The sequence below is a fragment of the Pseudophryne corroboree genome, chromosome 5, assembly GCF_028390025.1.
Source record: "Pseudophryne corroboree isolate aPseCor3 chromosome 5, aPseCor3.hap2, whole genome shotgun sequence".
NCBI lineage: Eukaryota > Metazoa > Chordata > Amphibia > Anura > Myobatrachidae > Pseudophryne > Pseudophryne corroboree.
This window is the reverse complement of record NC_086448.1, coordinates 575,592,064-575,615,028: the sequence shown is the minus strand read 5'-3', so window position 1 is coordinate 575,615,028 and position 22,965 is coordinate 575,592,064. Positions and strand designations below refer to the sequence as shown.

The following is a 22,965-nucleotide window of genomic DNA, read 5'->3' as shown; positions in this document are numbered from 1 at the left end:
AAAATGGCGCTGGTTAGTGCTGAGGGATCAAGCTCCGCCCCCTCACCGGCGGGCTTCGATCCTGCTCAAATCTTTATACTGGTCGGGGGTTTTTGCCATATACTGCCTCCGCAGTATATATCTCTGCCAGTGTCCCTAAGAGGTAAATAATTGCTGCCCAGGGCGTCCCCCATGCGCCCTGCACCCATACAGTGCCACCAGTGTGTGTGTGTGTTGGTTACCTCATAGAAGATCCGAAGTCTTCTGCCGCCTTTGAAGTCTTCTTTCTTCTCATACTCACCCAGCTTCTATCTTCCGGCTCTGTGAGGAGGACGGCGGCGCGGCTCCGGGACGAACAGCGAGGGTGAGACCTGCGTTCCGACCCTCTGGAGCTAATGGTGTCCAGTAGCCTAAGAAGCAGAGCCTATCATTTAAGTAGGTCTGCTTCTCTCCCCTCAGTCCCCCGATGCAGGGAGCCTGTTGCCAGCAGTGCTCCCTGAAAATAAAAAACCTAACAAGTCTTTTACAGAGAAACTCAGTAGAGCTCCCCTGCAGTGCACCCAGTCTCCTCTGGGCACAGGATCTAACTGAGGTCTGGAGGAGGGGCATAGAGGGAGGAGCCAGTGCACACCCATTTAAAGTCTTTAGAGTGCCCATGTCTCCTGCGGAGCCCGTCTATACCCCATGGTCCTTACGGAGTCCCCAGCATCCTTTAGGACGTAAGAGAAACAAAAAATGCATGTCGGTATTTTGACCTGTCGGCATTTTACATGTCGGCATTTTGACCATCGGTCAATTGGTGTCGGCATTTTGAACGTCGGCATTTTGATTGGAGGTATTTCATGCCGATCCCGGGTAAATACTGGCTGCTTTATTTTTACGCTGCAATTTAGATTTCAGTTTGAACACACCCACCCAAATCTATTCTCTCTGCACATGTTATATCTGCCCCACCTGCACTGCACATGGTTTTGCCCATTAAAGGAAAAATAAGATTTTACTCACCGGTAAATCTATTTCTCGTAGTCCGTAGTGGATGCTGGGGACTCCGTAAGGACCATGGGGAATAGCGGCTCCGCAGGAGACTGGGCACAGCTAAGAAAGATTTAGGACTACCTGGTGTGCACTGGCTCCTCCCACTATGACCCTCCTCCAGACTTCAGTAAGGATACTGTGCCCGGAAGAGCTGACACAATAAGGAAGGATTTTGAATCCGGTAAGACTCATACCAGCCACACCAATCACACCGTACAACTCGTGATAATATACCCAGTTAACAGTAGGAACACAACAGAGCCTCTCAAAAGATGGCTCAACAATAACCCTTGTAGTTAACAATAACTATATACAAGTATTGCAGACAATTCGCACTTGGGACGGGCGCCCAGCATCCACTACGGACTACGAGAAATAGATTTACCGGTGAGTAAAATCTTATTTTCTCTGATGTCCTAGTGGATGCTGGGGACTCTGTAAGGACCATGGGGATTATACCAAAGCTCCCAAACGGGCGGGAGAGTGCGGATGACTCTGCAGCACCGAATGAGAGAACTCAAGGTCTTCCTCAGCCAGGGTATCAAAATTGTAGAATTTTGCAAACGTGTTTGCCCCTGACCAAGTAGCAGCTCTGCAAAGTTGTAAAGCCGAGACCCCTCGGGCAGCCGCCCAAGAAGAGCCTACTTTCCTCGTGGAATGGGCTTTTACAGATTTAGGCTGCGGCAGGCCAGCCACAGAATGCGCAATTGTGCTACAAATCCAGCGAGCAATAGTCTGCTTTGAAGCAGGAGCACCCATCTTGTTTGGTGCATACAGGATAAATAGCGAGTCAGTCTTCCTGACTCCAGCCGTCCTGGAAACATAAATTTTCAAGGCCCTGACTACGTCCAGTAACTTGGAGTCCTCCAAGTCCCTAGTAGCCGCAGGCACCACGATAGGTTGGTTCAAGTGAAAAGCTGATACCACCTTAGGAAGAAACTGGGGACGAGTCCTCAATTCTGCCCTATCCATACGGAAAATCAAATAGGGGCTTTTACATTACAAAGCCGCCAATTCTGACACCCGCCTTGCCGAAGCCAAGGCCAAAAGCATGACCACTTTCCACGTGAGATATTTTAAATCCACGGTTTTGAGTGGCTCAAACCAATGTGACTTTAGGAAACCCAACACCACGTTGAGGTCCCACGGTGCCACTGGAGGCACAAACGGGGGCTGACTATGCAGCCCTCCCTTAACAAAGTCTGAACTTCAGGCAGTGAAGCCAGTTCCATTTTGGAAGAAAATCGATAGAGCCGAAATCTGGACCTTAATGGAACCCAATTGTAGGCCCATAGTCACCTCTGACTGTAGGAAGTGCAGAAATCGACCTAGCTGAAATTTCTCCTTTGGGGCCTTCCTGGCCTCACAGTACGCAACATATTTCCGCCATATGCGGTGATAATGGTTAGCGTTCACTTCTTTCCTAGCTTTAAATAGCGTAGGGATTACTTCCTCCGGAATTCCCTTTTCCTTCAGGATCCGGCGTTCAACCGCCATGCCGTCCAACGCAGCCGCGGTACGTCTTGGAACAGACAGGCCCCCTGCTGCAGCAGGTCCTGTCTGAGCGGCAGAGGCCATGGGTCCTTGGAGATCATTTCTTGGAGTTCTGGTTACCAAGCTCTTCTTGGCCCACCCGGAACGATGAGTATAGTTCTTACTCCTCTCCTTCTTATTATTCTCATTACCCTGGGTAAGAGAGGCAGAGAAGGGAACACATACACCGACTGGTACACCCACGGTGTTACCAGAGCGTCCACAGCGATCGCCTGAGGGTCCTTGACCTGGCGCAATATCTTTGTAACTTTTAGTTGAGGCGGGACGCCATCATGTCCACCTGTGGCCTTTCCCAACGGTGTACAATCATTTGGAAGACTTCTGGATGAAGTCCCCACTCTCCCGGGTGGAGGTCGTGTCTTCTGAGAAAGTCTGCTTCTCAGTTGTCCACTCCGGGAATGAACACTGCTGACAGTGCTAACACATGATTTTCCGCCCATCGGAGAATCCTTGCGGCTTCTGCCATCGCCATCCTGCTTCTTGTGCCGCCCTGTCGTGTACATGAGCGACTGCCGTGATGTTGTCTGACTGGATCAGCACCGGCCGGTGTTGAAGCAGGGGTCTAGCCTGACCTAGGGCATTGTAAATGGCCCTTAGTTCCAGAATATTTATGTGTAGGGAAGTCTCCTGACTTTTCCATAGCCTTGGAAGTTTCTTCCCTGTGTGACTGCCCCCCAGCCTCGAAGGCTGGCATCCGTGGTCACCAGGACCCAGTCCTGTATGCCGAATCTGCGGCCCCCTAGAAGATGAGCACTCTGCAGCCACCACAACAGCGACACCCTGGCTCTTGGAGACAGGGTTATCCGCCGATGCATCTGAAGATGCGACCCGGACCACATGTCCAACAGATCCCACTGGAAAATCCTTGCATGGGACCTGGCGAATGGAATTTCTTCGTAAGAAGCTACCATCCTTCCCAGGGCTCGCGTGCATTGATGCACCGACACCTGTATACGTATTAGGAGGTCTCTGTCTAGAGACGACAACTCCTTGGACTTCTCCTCCGGGAGAAACCCTTTTTATCCTGTTCTGTGTCCAGAACCATACTCAGGAACAGTAGACGCGTCGTAGGAACCAGCTGCGACTTTGGAATATTCAGAATTCAGCCGTGCTGTTGTAGCACTTCCCGAGATAGTGCTACTCCGCCGAACAACTGCTCCCTGGACCTCGCCTTTATAAGGAGATCGTCCAAGTACGGGATAATTATTTCGGCCATTACCTTGGTAAATACCTCGGTGCCGGGGACAGACCAACGGCAACGTCTGGAATTGGTAATGACAATCCTGTACCACAATTTTGAGGTACTCCTGGTGAAGGGGGTAAATAGGGACATGCAGGTAAGCATCCTTGATGTCCAGTGATACCATGAAATTCTCCAGGCTTGCAATAATCGCCCTGAGCGATTCCATTTCGAACTTGAACCTTCGTATATAAGTGTTCAAGGCTTTCAATTTTATAATGGGACTCACTGAACCGTCTGGATTCGGTACCACAACATTTTGGAATAGTAACCCCGGCCTTGTTGAAGGAGGGGTACCTAGATTTCACCTGCTGGAAGTGCAGCTTGTGAATTGCCGCCAGTACTACCTTTCTCCGAGGGCAGCAGGCAAGGCTGAGGTGAGGTAACGGCGAGGGGGAGTCGCCTCGAACTCCAGCCTGTATCCCTGTGATACTATTTGCAGAACCTAGGGATCCACCTGTGGGCAAACCCACTGGTCCCTGAAGTTCCCGAGACGCGCCCCTACCGCACCTGTCTCCACCTGTGGAGCCCCAACGTCAAGCGGTGGACTCAGAGGAAGCGGGGGAAGATTTTTGATCCTGGGAACTGGCTGCTGGTGCAGCTTTTTCCTTCTTCCCTTGTCTCTGTGCAGAAAGGAAGCGCCTTTGACCCGCTTGCTTTTCTGAAGCCGAAAGGACTGTACCTGAAAATACGGTGCTTTCTTAGGCTGTGAGGAAACCTGAGGTAAATTTTTTTTTCTTCCCAGCTGTTGCTGTGGATACGAGGTCCCAGAGACCATCCCCAAACAATTCCTCACCCTTATAAGGCAGAATCTCCATGTTCCTTTTATAGGCAGCATCACCTGTCCACTGCCGGGTTTCTAATACCCTCCTGGCAGAATGGACATTGCATTAATTCTGGATGCCAGCCGGCAAATATCCCTCTGTGCATCCTTTATATATAAGACAACGTCTTTAATATGCTCTATGTTAGCAAACTATTTTTCCTGTCTTAGAGTATTAATATTATCTGACAGGGTATCAGACCACGCTGCAGCAGCACTATTTATGCTGAGGCGATTGCAGGTCTCAGTATATAACCTGAGTGTGTATATACAGACTTCAGGATAGTCTCCTGCTTTTTATCAGCAGGCTCCTTCAAGGTGGCCGTATCCTAAGACGGCAGTGCCACCTTTTTTGACAAACGTGTGAGCGCCTTATCCACCCTAAGGGATATCTCCCAACGTGACCTATCCTCTGGCGGGAAAGGGTACGCCATCAGTAACTTTTTAGAAATTACCAGTTTCTTATTGGGGGAACCCACGCTACTTTACACACTTCATTCATTCATCTGATGGAGGAACAAAACACTGGCTGCTTTTTCTCCCCAAAAATAAAACCCCTTTTATGTGGTACTTGGGTTCATGTCAGAAATGCGTAACACATTTTTTATTGCCGAGATCATGTAACGGATGTTCCTAGTGGATTGTGTATATGTCTCAACCTCGTCGACACTGGAGTCAGACTCCGTGTCGACATCTGTGTCTGCCATCTGAGGTAACGGGCGCTTTTTTGAGCCCCTGATGGCCTTTGAGACGCCTGGGCAGGCGCGGGCTGAGAAGCCGGCTGTCCCACAGCTGTTTTACGTCATCCAGCCTTGTAAGGAGTTGACATTGTCGTTTAATACCTTCCACCTATCCATCCACTCTGGTGTCGGCCCCACAGGGGACGACATCCCATTTATCGGCCTCTGCTCCACCTCCACGTAACCTTCCTCATCCCACATGTCGACACAGCCGTACCGACACACAGCACACACACAGGGAATGCTCTGACTGAGGACAGGACCCCGAGTTAACAGAAATTTGGTTTGGTTCCGCACAGGAAAAATGTGGTAATGATGAACATAGATTAATACACAGATTGTAGAAAACTGTTCAGGGAATGACCAACGATACTAAGTTTAAATTTAAAGATTCTTAATGAAGACATCTAAATAATTATTTGAGTTGGTGGTGCTCCCAGAGTCAGTAATGGTTAAGCAAAGAGAAGAAAAAAGAAAGACTCTGTGTTGGGGCACGCTTAGAAATTTGAAATAAGTTTATTAAAACTTAACATTTAATTAATAACGAATAAAAGTAATGAGGAGTTTGATACAAAAAAATGTTCAAGAACACAAAGTAAACATATATATTGACAGAAATCAGGATAAGCCTGATACAAAATTATGGGCACCTGTGGTGAAAAATATACTGAAAAACATAAAAAAATTACAAAAAATTAATATTATTAAGGTGCCTGAGTTAATCAAAATTAAAAATTGGAGTAGAGGTAAATGATATGTACATATAATCACCGCAGTGATAATTGTAGGTAAGCACCTAGTCTAAAACCTCATGAGAATAGATGAGAGGCACAAAGGTTCATAATTGAAATGTCAAATGACTGAGGGTAATCACCTGGTAGAGATTCTGTTTGCTAAAAGGCTAGATCCTTATAGATAACAAAGCATTTAAGATAAAAGTATGATTATTAAAAGATACAAAAGAGCATTGATAAATAAGCCTAAAGGCAAAGCCAATTGTAGATAAATAGAAGGTTTGCGGGAAAGTTGGATAAGGAATAGGTAAGTTTCAGAAGTTGCTCTAACACTTCTGCTGTTTGTGATCAGAGGTCACAATCTTACTGCACCTGATATTCCCAAGAGGTCACCCTACTAGGTACTGATCAGGCTGATCAGCGCTTAGCTTCCAAGGTCGGATGAGATTGGGCGTTGCTGCTGAAATATGGCAGTAATAAACACTAGGACACAAATGAGAGAGTGTAATGAGTAGTGAGCAACAAGGTACTTCTGCTGTCCAGTTTCTAGCGCAGATTCTCTGTTGCTGTGAGCATTGCAGAGAGTGGTCTCGCATCTGGATGAGAGGGTACTAAAAATAGAAGTGAGATATGCTCAGAATAGGGAGGAAACCCTGCCTTCTGCTGTCCACTGTCTTATATAAATATATAGCGGACAGTGGATGAGAGAGGTGGGTTAGGCTTACCTATTGAGAAAAAGGTGGTGGGAAAATTAGAAGAAGGAGGAGAAATGGTAATGTGGTGAGATCACAAATTAACAAAAAATTAAGTAAATTATGAAATAAAACAATCATGAAATCAACGATTAATTGGAAAAAGGAAAGTAAACACAGGCTGCATGGTAAAGGCTTACCAAAATGGGTATAAGACCCTGTTTATGCAGAAAGGATTCTGCAAAAAAGTATTACATTTAAAAGGAAATACCAGAAAATGGTTTAGAGCAATAATTAAGGATCAAAAATAGCAAACATGGAAAAAAACAATATTGATTATATATCAGTATCAGTTAAATAACTGGAGTCCAAATGGGCACATACAATACCAGGGAGTCCCAAAAAGTGATCTGAGCTAGAAAGAGTTCAGCATCACTGAGCACAGACGGACCGTTTCACCAGGGTGGCTTGTTCACACAGGGAATGCTCTGACTGAGGACAGGACCCCACAAAGTCCTTTGGGGAGACAGAGAGAGAGTATGCCAGCACACACCAGAGCGCTATATAATGCAGGGATTAACACTATAACTGAGTGATTTTTCCCCCAATAGCTGCTTGTATAAACAATATTGCGCCTAAATTTAGTGCCCCCCCTCTCTTTTTAACCCTTTGAGCCTGAAAACTACAGGGGAGAGCCTGGGGAGCTGTCTTCCAGCTGCACTGTGAAGAGAAAATGGCGCCAGTGTGCTGAGGGAGATAGCTCCGCCCCTTTTTCGCAGACTTTTCTCCCGCTTTTTTATGGATTCTGGCAGGGGTATTTATAACATATATAGCCTCTGGGGCTATATATTGTGATATATTTGCCAGCCAAGGTGTATTTATTGCTTCTCAGGGCGCCCCCCCCCAGCACCCTGCACCCTCAGTGACCGGAGTGTGAAGTGTGTATGAGGAGCAATGGCGCACAGCTGCAGTGCTGTGCGCTACCTTGGTGAAGACTGATGTCTTCTGCCGTCGATTTTCCGGATTCTTCTTGCTTCTGGCTCTGTAAGGGGGCCGGCGGCGCGGCTCCGGGACCGAACACCAATGGCCGGTTCCATGCGGTCGATTCCTCTGGAGCTAATGGTGTCCAGTAGCCTAAGAAGCCCAAGCTACCACCAGTTAGGTAGGTTCGCTTCTTCTCCCCTTAGTCCCTCGCTGCAGTGAGTCTGTTGCCAGCAGATCTCACTGTAAAATAAAAAACCTAAACTATACTTTCTCTCTAGGAGCTCAGGAGAGCCCCTAGTGTGCATCCAGCTCAGCCGGGCACAGGATTCTAACTGAAGTCTGGAGGAGGCTCATAGTGGGAGGAGCCAGTGCACACCAGGTAGTCCTAAATCTTTCTTAGCTGTGCCCAGTCTCCTGCGGAGCCGCTATTCCCCATGGTCCTTACGGAGTCCCCAGCATCCACTAGGACGTCAGAGAAATGTTGTTTTGCAATCAACCTTGAATTAGGCCCACAGTCCTTAATATGTTAGAAAAAACCTCTTTAAAAGTAATTACACACCTACTGTAAATTAAATTTAGTAGGACATTACTTTTGGGTATAAAAGCCATCACAGATATAACTATGAGTAGAAAGAGATAAAGAATAGGACAGCATATTATAAAATAGTACATTATGTAGGTTGTAGGTTTATGTAAAATAAAAACCCTATGAACTGCTAGTGCAACCTGTCAGGCAAAATTGCACAATGTACCGTATATCTCCCTTAAACTACACAGAAATACCGTACATATGTTATTATTGTTATTCTGTACTTTACACTTCTATGACATATCTCTGCAGCATTACTAAAGAGTCATGCAACAGGGCTACTCATATCATACACACAGTTTACTCAGTCTGTCATCAACAACTCATTTAATTATTAACCAGATATATTTTTTTTAATCCAAGTAAAAGCACAAAAGTATCAGAACATTAATCTACAACAGCGATGCACTAGAAATGCAGTAGAGATTGCAGAAAACTGAAACAACTAATTCAATTTGTATGAATATGGTAGAAGCTACAGTAAAAGGCCCTACACACTGGCCGATGTGTGCGGCCGATATGAACAATCTCATTCATTAATGAACGACAAATTGTTCATATCTTTCAGTGTGCAGGCACCATTGATGAACGATACGCAGCCCCGTGGTCGCTCATTGTTGGTGCCGGCTCGTTTATACCTGCAAGCCAATATGGACAATATCGTCCACATTAGCATGCAGGGCTATGGGCCGGGTGATGTCAGGGGGTGAAGAAACTTCACTCCCCCGTCACCCCCCCCCACCCCGTGCCACCGGGTCGTCCGTTGACCGTAGGGCACCTTGGCGGCAAATCGGTCAATGTGTAGGACCTTAACAGTATGTCAGCTGCAGAGAGATTTCCTTCCACAAAACAGTGGATATGTTAAAACATGCAAAAATGTCGAAGTCATTCCTTAACGGCTGCAATATTACACGGCACACACATTTGGAAACTTGGGAAAAATGTTTGCGAATGTGTTTAATCAGCTTTCATACAATAGGTATCTGAATACCACCTACATGTTTAATTGAACTTAACTTGCAAAAGGTTATATACAGATTTTAATCAAATGACAAGCAAGAGCTTTGGAATACAAGATCCTGCTTTTTATTTTGTAAGCCAATCTTTTTGTGTAGTAATATAGGCTGTTACACAGTGGTTAGCACAGTTGTGTTACTGCTCTGGGGCCTCTAATGCGATTCTAACACAGGATGCGATCTGCCAACAGAATATTGGGGCTTATTTCACTTTGGCGCAGCATTTTATCGTGGTAATAAATAAAGGATTTTAAAAAATTATGTGGTGTGGCGAAGGCAGCTATACGGTATATCTTTTTACTACCTTTAACATTAAAAAAGAATAAAGTGTTTTGTAATCAATCAGTCCTTTGGTTTTATTAGATCTGCTAACCCTTTCCTGGTAACTGCACTGACGTCCTCGCTTGCAATGAATGGTTCTGCTGTATGTGCTACTTTACAATGGTGCAGCCTACGGATTTGAAACAGAGTGGGTCCAAACCTGCAGCAAATCCTCCCTATTGTTAAAATACTTCTTGTTATGCTTAATGTTGCTAGAACTGGAAAGCAGCTATCATGAACAAAAAGGCCCATGGTTTAGTACTGGTGGGATTTGCTATGACAGAAATTCTAAAACTATGAGAAGAATGTGGCTACAATCCAAACAGCCTGCAGATTTTCTTTTTCCAATTGTTAAATAAATAGATTCTGTCGGCCCACCCATACAAAATCAAAATGTTTCTTTGTTTTCCCAAACCATACATATTTTACTAGCCTAGGACACGAAAAGGACATGGAGAATATGCACATCCATCTTTTTTTTTATCACTTTAGTTGTGCATAGACTATACAAAATCTACTTGAAGTTCTTGTATGTCCTGTTTAATATGGCTTTAATACTACAATTGAAGTAGACTTTCCATATTTACATAAAGCCACACGAGCCTTTAATAAAAGTGAAAATGGTTTAGCTTGCCTTATTATGGGGTATATTCAATAGATGTCTGATCCTTTCCGACGGAAAAAATCCGACATCTAAGTATTTTGAAGTCGGATTGACATTGTCGGAAAAGGGGCTAAAACCTGTCTGATTTAGCCGCGTTTCTGACCACACACATGGCTTGGCGGCTGAAGCCGCCGATCCGCGTACTTTCCGACAAGACGGCAGTTTCCGACTTCAATTGAATACCCCCCTATGTATGTATTTAAACAGGAAAAAAACTTCTGTAAATAGTTTTTTAATTCAGTTAACATGAGCTAAAAATGAATTATCTTTAATTTAGAATTCCATCTCTAGTATTTATTCTTGCACCCTGCACCTGTCACAACCTGTGCTGAGATACTGACCAGAGTGTGCTAGAAGCACCAGAGCAGAGAGCGGTAAAGAGGAACTGCATGGGTTGTGACGGGTGTAGGATACTAGAATGAATACTTATCTCTGCCATTATCTTCTTTACAAATTGCTTGGCAAATAGAACGGATATTATTTAACATTTATTTGAACTGCTATGCGCATTTAACACTACTCTGATGCATTATATCTGCACTCATCTATATCATCTATTTAATGTGAGCAATACTATTTTATAGATTTACTGCTTATAAAGACCACATGTGGCCATCCAAGCTCTCACTTGTGACACCTAGCTCCTTCATGCTTTGTGGTCATATCTTTATATTAGGGTTTTAAAGACTATTAAAATAAAACTTGCTTATTTGGCAGGGGTGGGGAAGCTTTTTTCTGCCAAGGGCCATTTAAATCTTTATGACATCATTCGTGGGCCATATAAAATTATCAACTTAAAAATTAGCATGCTATATTTGGTCAAACATTTAATGTGATGGCTGGAATTGCTTCTCTTTGGTAAAGCATGTGATGATGTTGCTACTCGCAACTGTTTTTCCAGGTTTGCGCCGGTCAGTCTGGAGAGTAGTAGACTGTTTGTAATGGCAAGTTCAGTTGTTCCGAACACTTTCAATGCATGTTTCCTCAAAGTGGCAAATTCATCACTGCTTATGTAACGTTTATAGAACTCAAGCAGTGGGTGATTGCAGTTAAATGATTTTGTGTTGTAGGTTATCAGGCACATCAGCTGGTTCCACATCGAACGGTGTAGCAAAGATGCTCAATTCCATTTGTTTACTTTTCACGTCCTTGAATCTTTCATTAAATGCCTCGATTAGTTTTGCACACATCCACCAGCACATTCAAGTGTCACAGAAGGCTTTTGTCCTTCCAGAGTGGGGAAATGCACCGTGTTATTCCTTTTGAGATGCACTTTCCACAGCCTTAATTTGGCTTCAAATGATTTCATGTTTGAAAGCAGGGAGCTGAGAAGCTGATTGGGGTCCTGCAGCTTGACGTTCAGCTCTGAGAGGTACTTGGTAATGTCCAACATGAACGCTAAATCACACAGCCACTTACTATCACTGAGTTCCCTGACAGGTTTTCCCTTCATCTCCATGAACTGCTTAATTCCATAACGCACTTCGGAAAACCTCATGAGCATGTTCCCGCGACTCAGCCACCGCACTTCACAGTGATAAACAAGATCATCGTACTCTTAGTCAAGATCATTCAGTAACTCCTTAAACTGGCGGCTGTTAAGCCCTCTGCTTTAGACAAAATATATGCATGACACTACTGTTGAAATCATATTGTTCAACCGCAGTGACTTCGCACAGAGACTTTCTTGGTGTATGACGCAGTGGCATATAATTAAATCACTTGGATCAAGACTAAGACGATTCAGTTGTTTCTTGATAAATGCAATTAACTCTTTTTGGAAGCCAACCATGGCTGAAGCTCCGTCTGTATTAAGGCCACTTAACTTTTCAAATATTAGCTCAGGTTTTTCCATTGATAAAACAAGTCTCTCAAACAAGTCCTCACCTTTTGTAGTGCCATGCATGGCTTCAAATTGACAGCAGTTCCTTCTTGCGTGTCAAACTCTGCAGTTATCCCACAAATGAAAACGGCCAGTTGGGCAGTATTTGTTAGGTCAGTTGCCTCGTCACAAGCCAGACAGAAAAATTGGAAATCTCCTGCAGAACCCTTCAGTGGTTTTTCAATATCTTGTGCTAAGTCAGTAATCCAATCTGAGACGGTTCTCCGAGACAAACTAACACTAAAACAATTTGACTTTGGAGGTCATTCCGAGTTGTTCGCTCGCAAGGCGATTTTAGCAGAGTTGCTCACGCTAAGCCGCCGCCTACTGGGAGTGAATCTTAGCATCTTAAATTGCGAACGAAAGATTCGCAATATTGCGATTACACATCTCGTAGCAGTTTCAGAGTAGCTTCAGACTTACTCGGCATCTGCGATCAGTTCAGTGCTTATCGTTCCTGGTTTGACGTCACAAACACACCCAGCGTTCGCCCAGACACTCCTCCGTTTCTCCAGCCACTCCCGCGTTTTTTCCGGAAACGGTAGCGTTTTTTCCCACACGCCCATAAAACAGCCTGTTTCCGCCCAGTAACACCCATTTCCTGTCAATCACACTACGATCGCCTGAGCGAAGAAAAAGCCGTGAGTAAAAATCCAAACTTCATAGCAAATTTACTTGGCGCAGTCGCAGTGCGGACATTGCGCATGCGCACTAAGCGGAAAAACGCTGCGATGCGAAGAAAGTTTCCGAGCGAACGACTCGGAATGACCTCCTTTGTCCGGTGCTAAGAACTCCACAGCAGCCACCATATACTCTTTCACAAACTCTCCATTTACAGGAGGTCTCAGCTTCTTTGCAATTAGCTTGTGCACTAACTAACTCGTGCTGTCTCCGTCACGAGGCATGGTGAAGGCGGCTTGTTATGATTCCAAACTCTGCTGCAGAGCACTGATTCTATCCAGACGCATTTGGCCTCCCAATTCATTGCTGTAATGACGCTCCAGATTGGCTTGTTTCATTACTGCTAACACTTTGCCACAAACTAGGCACACAGGTTTGCCTTTGGCTTTAACAAAAAAATAATAATCATTTGCCCATTTCTCTTGGAAAGATCGACACTCTGCATTAACTTTTCTTTCCTTTGTAGTCGCCATTTGTAGGATGTCACACCACTTTAACTTATAACTATCCAGTTTCGCAATGCGTACACTCCCAGCCTGCCTGGCGCTGACTGTCCTCTGAATCACTGCAATACAGGCAGACGGGCCACGGACAGCTGACGAGAAGCATACATGTCTGTCTCGTATTGTACTCGTATGTGTCCTGTCTATCCCCATAATGGACGTTCCTTGCTTGTCCCTCAAAATTTACATTATTATAATGATTCACAAAATTTATGTTGCTATGATAAAAACTCCTAGATTTATTGAATTTCGAGTTCCGCCTGCGGTTGCCTTGGTAGGGCCAGACCAAATGATTCTGCAGGCCTTATACGGCCCGCAGGTCGGATGTTCCCCACCCCTGTTATATGGTATTACCAAGAGGTGTCTCTTTCACTGTAATTATTTAACTTTGTAACTAAAAATAATGGGTGACCCTTTTTCAGACAACAGAGCTGCCCTACTGTATATGTTTATCAGGTTGCCCATCACCATAGACACAATCACTATAGAATGCACCTACATCCAACAGTGCATCAGGTTTTCTATTTCAGAATATAGTTATGTCTGTTCAAACAGGACAAAAACTGCAAGTACTATTTTAGCTACCAAAAGCAGTAGTAAAAGGTGAACATGTAATAATTAACTAAAATCCCCGCTGACTAAATCACCTCCATTTCCTTTTTTACGTACAATGCCAATTACAATTTAGAAGTAGAATTCTCTATGGGGTAAGGACTAGTTTCCTACTACATTTTGCATCTTAGTTGCTGTAATTCTCAGCCTGTTTGTCACAAATGCTGCAAGACATAACATATATTTGGTAGTACTATATAGGCAAATGTTACATACATATAATACAGTTGGAGCTTTCAGTTTGCAAATAAAAGATTAAAGGCAGATAAAAAGGTGAAGAACTAGAAAAAAATAAAAATCCTCAAATTGTTACTGGAACAAATGCAAACCAAGACATGTTAATCTGTGTTCCACAGGAATATATAAATAATAGACTAAGAAATGGGTTCATTGACTGACAGCAGACTGCTAAGCATCCATATATTCTCAGAAAAACACAAATTTAAAATGCTGATTATTATATAAAAACACAATTTGCTCACAGGTGCATTATATTCTGTAGAGCACGACTTTCATCAATTGAAGGTATCATTTGACGGCTCTGTTAGTGTTCCATCTTCCATATGAACAGCTCAATGTTATTGGCTTAAATAATAGTCCTGCAACCAATCAATGTACTAAAACCAATGACATCAGTGTGTCTCTAAAGAATTCATCTTAGAAAGGCTAGCCAGAACATGAGATGTGGGAATCTACTTTAAAATCAATTCCTACAAGTACACTAAAAAAGACTTTACAATTGCTGAATTGAACATGTACTAACATAAAAATAGAAGATATCTGGTCAAGAAACTCAGACTTAAATGGAAGACAAAATGAAGAGCTGAGAGAACTTGATCGAATCAGCTTTACCAAAAAATCAATTTAACGTCTGTGTTCAATCTTTATGCAGGTTATTTGTTGTGGATGATAGCTGTAACCTAATTACTGGAATAGAGACTACCTTTCAGCAGCAAAAATATAAAACAAATTAAAAAAACACATTCTTTAATAAGTTGACAGGCACAAACTGATAGAAGGTGGGTAAAAGTAGATTTTGCCCAATGATTGCTTTTTGCCCTCTGTAAATTATTCAGTTGAATCCACACAGGTGGCGCTAAAAATAAAAACTGCAAACAATGGGGCAGATGTATTAACCTGGAGAAGACATAAGGAAGTGATAAACCAGTGATATGTGCGAGGTGATAACGCACCAGCCAATCAGATCCTGTTAATTTACATATTGGTGCTGATTGGCTGGTGCCTTTATCACCTTGCACTTATCACTGGTTTATCACTTCCTTATGCCTTCTCCAGGTTAATACATCTGTCCCAATGTACTGCATGAGGATTGTCCATCCAGGGTTTTTGCTTTGTCCAATAGCAGAAGATTACCAGTAACACTTTTCAGCCATGTTGAATGTGATGGCATACGAGTAGATTTGTGCAAAAGTGCATTTGTAATTTTTAATACAAGTTCTGCTACTCTGTGAATGATCATAACAGAAGAAATACAAAGTTGCAATTAAACAAAACAATGTGAGAACGCCAAGAAATCATTAATGGCTAATTCTATTAAATCTAAGTTATTTATGGGTTTTCAAAGCAGCTTTCACAATCTTTGTGTTAGTGTGAACTGGCAGGAGGTAAAGCTTCCTGGTATAAACCGTTAGACATATCAGGGATCTGAGAAGTAACAGCATAAGCACTATTTGCTATTGTAAATGACTTTAAGAATTAAATTATCTTCATGACTTAACTGTTATTGCCATTATTTTTTAACTATTACAATTTGCATTACCTCCTGTTAAAAAAAATGCAGACAAGACATTACTTGTGGGACATTATTACATTTCAGGATAATTTATATACTATATAGTATGTGCTCTAGTTGCCTAGCACCACCTAACTACTTGTTCAATACGCAGTTAACTAAACATGCATTCAGTGGCTACTGTATTAAGTACACCTTTCAAGTACCACAATGAACCCCCAAAGCTTGCCTCCAGGGAAGCCTGAATTCTTCATCTCAAGGATTCAACAAGGTGCTGGAAATATTCCTAAAGGGCCCTACACACTTGTCGATTTCTCTGAAAGACATGAACGAAATTGTTCATATCTTTCAGTGTGGATGCTTCAACGATGAACGATGCGCGTCCCCATGCGCGTTCATCTTTGGTCTCACGTCGTTTGAACATGCAGGTCGATATGGACGACCTGCATGGTTGGGAATGGGGCCGGGTGATGTGGGGAGTGAAAAAAAACCTTCACTCCCCTCGGCACCCGCACCGGGTCGGCCATATCGGTCGTCGGGCACCTCGGCCGCAGGTCTCCGAGTGTGTAGGGGGCTTTAGAGTTTTTGGTCCATGATGACATTATGGAATGCAGATATTGTTGTTGTTGTTCCAGTGGTGAAACACCCACTATATGAAGGAGAGGGGCAATTTCCAGCTAGCCATACTGTAAAAGATAATGTCAAATCAGGTAGGTCATACACTGAACGATCATCTTTCAGTGTATGGACCTGAATGATAATATACCAAATGCTCAAAAATAGCAAAAAAATTAGGATTTTGGTTACCTACCGGTAAATCCTTTTCTCGTAGTCTGTAGAGGATGCTGGGGTCCACATTAGTACCATGGGGTATGGATGGGTCCACCAGGAGCCATTGGCACTTTAAGAGTTTGAGAGTGTGGGCTGGCTCCTCCCTCTATACCCCTCCCACCAGACTCAGTCTAGAAACTGTGCCCGAGGAGACGACATACTTCGAGAGAAGGATTATACACAAATAGTGGTCAGATTCACACCAGCTCACACATACAAGGCACATCAAGTCAACTAGCTTGAACTACTGAGCAACAGCTGAAACATTACTTACCAAGTAACAATGCAGTACTCAACTAAAACGAAGTTGTACTGAACCAAGTAACATTTGCAGGAGAACGAAGCGCTAGACGGGCGCCCAGCATCCTCTACGTACTAAGAGAAAAGGATTTACCGATAGGTAACCAAAATCCTATTTTCTCGTGCGTCCTAGAGGATGCTGGGGTCCACATTAGTACCATGGGGATGTACCAAAGCTCCCAGAACGGGAGGGAGAACGCTGAGGCTCCTGCAGAACTGATCGACTGAACTTCAGATCATCAGAGGCCAAAGTATCGAACTTGTAAAACTTTGCAAACGTGTTCGACCCAGACCAAGTTGCAGCTCGGCAAAGTTGCACTGCCGAGACACCCCGGGCAGCCGCCCAGGAAGACCCCACCTTACGAGTAGAGTGGGCTTTAACAGATTTTGGACACGGCAGCCCTGCTGTAGAATAAAGCATGCTGGATAGTGAACCTAATCCAGCGAGAAATAGTCTGCTTAGAAGCAGGACACCCAATTTTCTTGGGATCATAGAGGACAAACAGAGAGTCCGACTTTCTGTGATGAGAAGTTCTCTTCACATCTATCTTCAGAGCCCTTACGACATACAAGGACTTTGATGTAATTGAGGAGTCAGTAGCCACTGGCACCACAATAGATTGGTTGATATGAAATGCCGACACAACCTTCGTAAGAAACTGTTGACGAGTCCGGAGCTCAGCTTTATCTTCGTGGAAGATCAAGTAAGGGCTTTTACAGGATAAAGCCCCCAGCTCGGACACACGTCTAGCAGAAGCCAAGGCCAACAAAGTGACCGCCTTCCATGTAACAAATTTGACCTCTACCTCCAGTAGAGGTTCAAACCAATCCGACTGGAGGAACTGCAACACCACGTTAAGGTACCAAGGCGCCGTAGTCAGTACAAAGGGAGGTTGGATATGCAGAACTCCCTTCAAAAAGGTCTGAACCTAAGGGAGGGCAGCCAATTGTTTCTGAAAGAAAATGGATAGAGCTGAAATCTGGACCTTCACAGAACCCAAACTCAGGCCCAAATCCACTCCTGCTTGCAGGAAGAGGAGGAAACGTCCCAGTTGAAACTCCACCGTAGGAAACTTCTTGGACTCACACCAATAGACATATTTCTTCCAAATACGATGGTAATGTTTAGATGTTACCCCTTTCCTAGCCTGTATGAGGGTAGGAATAACCTTCTTCGGAATGCCCTTCTGTGCAAGAATCAGGCGCTCAACTTCCATGCCGTAGCCGCGTTAAGTCTTGATAGGCGAACGGCCCCTGCTGCAGCAGGGCCTTCCAAAGAGGAAGAGGCCTCAGCTCTTCTTGCAGTAGATTCAGAAGGTCCGCGTACCAAGCCCTTTTTGGCCAGTCTGAGGCAATGAGGATCGCTTGAACCCTTGTTCTCCTTATGAGCTTTAGGATTCTTGGGATGAGTGGGCGTGGTGGAAACATGTACACTGACTGGAACACCCACGGAGACACCAGGGCGTCCACTGCCACTGCCTATGGGTCCCTCGACCTGGAACAATAACGTCAAAGCTTCTTGTTGAGACGAGAGGCCATCATGTCTATTTGGGGTAAACCCCAAAGATCTGTTATTTCCTTGAACACCTCCGGATGGAGTCCCCACTCTCCTGGATGGAGACCGTGTCTGCTGAGGAAGTCTGCTTCCCCATTGTCTACTCCCAGAATGATGATGGCTGACAGTGTTAACGCGTGCTTTTCTGTCCAGAGAAGTATTCTTGTCACCTCTGACATTGCCGCTCTGCTCTTTGTTCTGCCTTGTCTGTTTATGTAAGCCACTGTTGTTACGTTGTCCGACTGCACTTGAGTAACCCGATTTCTCAGAAGAGGGGCACTTGAAGAAGACCGTTGTAGACGGCTCTTAGTTCCAGGATGTTGATGGGCAGGCCGGCTTCCAGACTTGACCACCGTCCTTGGAAGGTTACTCCTTGAGTGACTGCTCCCTAGCCCCGAAGGCTCGCATCTGTGGTTAGAAGGACCCAGCCCTGAATCCCAAACCTGCGTTCCTTCAGAAGGTGAGGCAATTGGAGCCACCAGAGGAGTGAAATCCTGGCCTTTGGCGACAGACAAATTCTCTGGTGCATGTGGAGGTGAGATCCCGACCACTTGTCCAGGAGATCCAGTTGGAAGGTCAGAGCGTGGAACCTCCCGTACTGGAGAGCCTCGTAAGAGGCCACCATCTTTCCAAATTGGTTGGATGCATTGATGAACCGACACCCGGGGTGGCTTCAGGACATCCCGGACCATGGCTTGTATCATCAATGCCTTTTCCTGCAGAAGAAACACCCTCTGCACTTCCGTATTCAGGATCATTCCCAGAAATGACAACTTCTGGGTTGGTTCCAAATGTGACTTTGGAAGGTTCAGAATCCAACCGTGACTCTGGAGCAGTCGCTTGATGAGAACAATGGACTGCCGCAGCCTCTCATTGGACGATGCCTTTATCAGCAGGTCGTCCAGATATGGAATGATGTTCACACCCTGCTTGCAGAGGAGAATCATCATTTCCGCCATCACCTTGATCGGAATGTGGAGGTACGCATCCTTGATATCCAGGGATACCAGGAATTCCCCTTCTTCCAGGCCTGACATCACTGCCCTGAGAGACTCCATCTTGAACTCCTTTAGAAAGGGGTTCAATGATTTTAGGTTCAGAATGGGCCTGACCAAACCATTCGATTTTGGTACCACGAAAAGGTTCGAATAGTAACCATTGTTCAGCATGTGTGGTGGTACTGGCACAATGTCCTGTGCCTCTACCAGCTTTTGGACAGCGTCTTGTAGTACAGTGCTGTCCTCCAACAGAGTTGGCAAGCCTGACTCGAAAAAGCGATGAGGAGGGAGACTTTGAAATTCCAGCCTGTATCCCTGAGACACAACATCTACCACCCAGGGATCCAGGCCGGACGATACCCAGACATGACTGAAGTGTCTGAGTCTCGCTCCCACTGGCTCCACCACCGGGGCGTGCAGTCCACCGTCATGCGGAGGACTTTGGCGTACCCGAAGAAGGCTTTTGTTCCTGGGAACCTGCAGCGGCAGGTTTCTTGGACTTAACCCGACCTCCCCTAAAGAAGGCATTGGAAGTTCTGGTCTTTCTAGGCATGTTAGGCCGAAAGGACTGCGTTGCAGCTGAAGAGAAGGATTTCTTCAGAGCAGGTGCTGCTGAGGGAAGAAACTGAGACTTACCCGCTGTAGCGGTGGATATCCACGCATCTAGAGCTTGCCCAAAGAGAGCCTGACCTGTATAGGGTAGGGACTCCACACTTCTTCTGGATTCCGTGTCAGCCGACCACTGGCGCAGCCACAGTCCCCGACAGACATGGAAGATATTCCCGCAGCCATGGAACCCAGGCCTTTCATGGATTCTACCATAAAACCTGCAGAATCATGTATGTTGCGAAAATACAATGCAACGTCATCCCTATCCATCGTATCTAAATCCTCAAGTAAGGTAGCCGACCTCTTTACTATTGCCTCTGCAATTCATGCAGTAGCAATAGTGGGACGTAATATGGTCCCTGAAGCAGTATACATTGATTTAAGCATGTTATCAATTTTCCTATCAGCCGACTCCTTAAAGGCGGTAGATCCTGGAACAAGTAAAACCACCTTCTTTGAGAGTCTGGACACAGAGGCGTCAACAATCGGTGGGTTTTCCTATTTTTTCCTATCCTCCTCAGGGAAAGGGAATGCCACCTGGACCCTTTTAGGGATCTGAAATTTTTTTCTCAGGTTTTACCTATGCTTTTTCAAATATAGCATTGAATTCCTTTGAAGCAGGGAAGGTTAGCAAGGCTTTTTTATTTTCAGTGAAAAAAGCCTCCTCAACCTGCTCAGGTGTGGTATCATTAACATTTAACACATCCCTGATAGCCTCTATCAACAATTGCACCCCCTTTGCAAGAGATGCAGACCCCCACAACACATCCCCATCACCATCTGTAGTGTCAGAATCGGTATCCGCGTCGTCTTGTGTGACGTGCACTTTTGTGGGGGTATATAATGGGGCGTCCTGAGGTACCAGAACCAGGCCATATTGCCATGGAGCTCTGTAATACCTGGGTTGCAGATTCATTACTTGCAACCCTGTCAGAAATCTGAGCAATCCAAGATTTGATAGACGGAGGAAAACCACTCTGGTTCCCTTGCTGGTATCTGTGCTGAACCAGTGCTATCCTGATTACATGGAATGGGGTCATCCTGGACATAGCTAAAGGAGACCATGAAACACTCCACACACACACACACACACACACACACACACACACACACGTGGGGGCAGACAGAATTCCCCCCCCAAGAATGGCAAGAGAGACACAGAGATCGGAGCCAACCCGCACACAGCGCTTTCAGCAAAGGGAAACCCCTTGTCAGCGCAGACTGTGTCCCTTAATAGGAGACACAGTCGGTTTACAGCCTCCCCTCCCCCTTCTACAGCCCCCTGGTACCGTGTACTGACAGTTGGAGCTGCTGTGGAGGGACCTGTTCTTCCATCCAGCGCTGTGCAGGCATAAAATGGCGCTGGAACGTTGCTGGGTCCACTCTGAGGAGAAGCTCTGCCCCCTTAATGGTGCTGTCTTCCCGCTCTTCATAGATTATACTGGTCTGAGGTAGAACTTGCTGGCTGAGATCCACGGACCCCGACAGACTTGTGGACCAGTGTGGGGGTAAGCGCTGGCTCAGGGCACCCCTCACAGCGCCGCACCATGTGCCTCTGAACCTTTACAGGAGCGCAGTTAATACTGCTCCCCCTACCCATTGCCGCCATCTTCACACCGGCCCCCCGCTTGCTAGGGGGGCTCGGTGTCTCACTCACCACTCTTCAGCACTGTAAGGGGTTGGCGGCATGCTGCTGGGGCGAGCGGTCCCCTGTGGCGGAAAATGATCCAACCCCTCTGGAGCTCAGTGTCCAGTCAGTGGAGACAGTGGCTCAGACCCCGCAGGGCGGACAAAAATAAACTCTAAAAATAACTTTAACTAGAAAAGCTCTGTAGAGCTCCCCTAGCTGTGACCGGCTCCTCTGGGCACATTTTCTAAACTGAGTCTGGTGGGAGGGGCATAGAGGGAGGAGCCAGCCCACACTCTCAAACTCTTAAAGTGCCAATGGCTCCTGGTGGACCAGTCTATACCCCATGGCACTAATGTGGACCCCAGCATCCAGTAGGACGTAAGAGAAAGGCCTTTATCTTTCGTTTCTATTATGTTCAATCTACCAGGCTAATGTTCAGCAAATATTATTATAAACAAAATTTGTCCTAAAAATAATACAGCGTAGGAGACCACAAATAGGTTGAACAAATTGTCTTTTTTCAACCTCAGAAACAATGTATTTTATCTTACTGTTGTACTGTAAGATTGTGACAATAAATCAAACACTGTGTAGAGGGCCCGATTCAGAGATGGATGTAAAGTTGATGATGTACTCAAGTGCATCTCTGATAGCACAGTAGACTCTGGCTTTGTGACAGAGGGGCAGATTTATTAAGCCTGGTGAAGTGATAAATTGGAAGGTGATAACGCACCAGCCAATCAGCTCCTAACTTCCATGTTACAGGCTAGGTTTGAAAAATGACAATTAGGAGCTGATTGGCTGGTGTTTTATCACCTTCCACTTTATCACTTCACTAGGCTTAATAAATTTGCCCCAAAGTCTACCGAGCGTGCGCAGGTCTCCGGGAACATGGTGCCCCTCCCTTGTTCCCGGGTGTCACGTCTAGCAGTGTTTGAGGATCCGGCAGCTGAGATTTGTCCGAGGAGGTAGCAGGCTGTGAATGAACCAGATGAGGGGGCTGGATATAGGCCCTCATTCCGAGTCGTTCGCTCGGTATTTTTCATCGCATCGCAGTGAAATTCCGCTTAGTGCGCATGCGCAATATTCGCACTGCGACTGCGCCAAGTATCTTTGCTATGAAGAAAGTATTTTTACTCACGGCTTTTTCTTCGCTCCGGCGATCGTAATGTGATTGACAGGAAATGGGTGTTACTGGGCGGAAACGCAGCGTTTTATGGGCGTGTGGCTGAAAACGCTA

The 22,965-nt window shown here is 45.3% G+C and overlaps 1 protein-coding gene and 1 pseudogene across 5 annotated transcripts in view; both read right to left on the bottom strand.

Moving 5' to 3' along the window:
• Nucleotides 1–22,965, bottom strand: part of MBP (myelin basic protein) — a 384,529-nt gene that overhangs the window by 105,734 nt on the left and 255,830 nt on the right. The window lies entirely within an intron of this gene.
• Nucleotides 6,466–6,584, bottom strand: LOC134930959 (5S ribosomal RNA; annotated as a pseudogene).